This window comes from Peromyscus leucopus, chromosome 1, assembly GCF_004664715.2.
Source record: "Peromyscus leucopus breed LL Stock chromosome 1, UCI_PerLeu_2.1, whole genome shotgun sequence".
NCBI classification, from domain to species: Eukaryota; Metazoa; Chordata; class Mammalia; order Rodentia; family Cricetidae; genus Peromyscus; species Peromyscus leucopus.
In genome coordinates, this window is record NC_051063.1 from 55,576,038 (window position 1) to 55,577,937 (window position 1,900).

Here is a 1,900-nt window from a genome sequence, read left to right on the forward strand (position 1 = left end):
CTCATGTCAGAAAAGTCACCTGGTATGGGGCAGAAGAAAAACCAAAATTAAGGGACTATTCTATTGCCACTATCCCTTTGGTTTTATCTTGACACCTTAAAACTTTTCTTAAGGTATAAATATTACCTCAAAATTTATAATACACACACACACACACACACACACACACACTTTCTGTCATGATATTAATGGTCATATAGAGTACTAAGTAATTCTAGAAAAAGGATTCATCTAGCTTCCTGTACATGATTTCAGGCTTGAGTCTGAATCAGGTAACTAGGAATTAAGTTTGTGTGCTTGGATGTACTTAACAAATTGTGGTCCTTTAACCTCTCTGTAATCTGCAGCACATATCATTTAAAATGTTTAAGTTTTCTGCAGTGAACTGTGATCATTCCTAATAGTGACCTTTGAATTCTCCAAAAGGATGATGGGTCCCCACAACAACAATTCCATCTGGATTGTGGTAACACCACTAAGCTGACAAACACCACCCAAAGTTCAGCTTTGGACTACAAACTGCTCAGTATGATTTCAAGGCGGCTAGCTGAGGTGGTCCAGTCTCATGCAGGACTCCAGCCAGGACTTCAGATAAGCTCTACAGTTTCCTATTACACAGAGACTGGCAACAAACGATACAGCTAGCTCTCCCAGGACTTGACCATTATTTCAATTTTATCAGGGTCCTGAGAGATGCTGTCACGCTCCATCCCCCAGACAGTAGGAAGCAGTCTAAAGAACATGACTCTACATCCCCAAGAGGTAAGGTGGGTGTTTTTTGGTCATTCAGTGGGTTATGGATAGTTTTCATCATTTAGGGGGTTGGTTACAAGTTGTTATTGGTAATGGTCAGGAAAAATCTGAACAAAGAAGATTAGATTCAGAGAACTCATTCTGAAAAGAAAAAGGGGGTTTGTAGAAATGATAGGATAAAAGGGTAAATTATTGAATCAACTTTTAAACTAAAAAAAGCAACTACTAGTCTTAAATATTTTACATTGATAATGATTTTTGTATGCTGATACAAATTTAAGGTTATTTTTGTTAGAAAATATTGTATATACATTTCTACTCTTGTTTAAGATATTGTACCTATGCAGCTCATTTAACAATGTAATGTATATTTCTAGTCCTTGAATGTTATTATTACAAACTATTTAGGATAATAAAGAAATTCAAGTTAGTAGTTAGTCACCTATAACAATCAAACTTGTAGTCATGTTAGGTATGTTTTCAAGGTCAAACAGATATCTATTTTAGATAAACAGGTGATCTTCACACACTTCAAGAGCTACAGCATATGGCATTTAAGATATTTTGATAACATAAGGCTTTTCATGATAATGAGATACTTCTCCTGGTAGCACCAATCTACTTCAGAGAAGATGATGGGCATTGAAGAACTTCCATATGGAGTTTGCTTTCTTTGTGGCAAAGTTAGCCACTGGCCAAGAAACTGTCCTTGCCTTGACTGCTGACAGTATGCTGTCCAAATTGGACAAGCAGGACAAAAAAGAAAGCAACTGCATAACTTTGCCAAGACAAGGTGGAATAGTCCTTCAAGATTCCTGCTTCACAGAAAAGCCTGCCTGTAGGCCAAAGATAGATTCTCCAACATTGTAGAGGAAGCTTGGGTGCCTGTCCAGGCGCCAGCTGTTTCTGTCATTTCTATAGTTTTGGAAGTTGTTTGCTCTGCATTTCCTGTTTACTCAGGTAATATTATATCCTTCTTGGGTCTCTGATGGAGTTGAAGGCTAGATAGTTACAGTTACTTTTCCTTGTTACCAAATTCAGAAAAGAAACTCACAAAAGAGATACAAAGTATGTAAGGTTGAGAGACATAAAAGCTTAAATTGTCTATCTAAGAAAATGTTTGAGGTCTAAAAAAAATAGTTTGGGG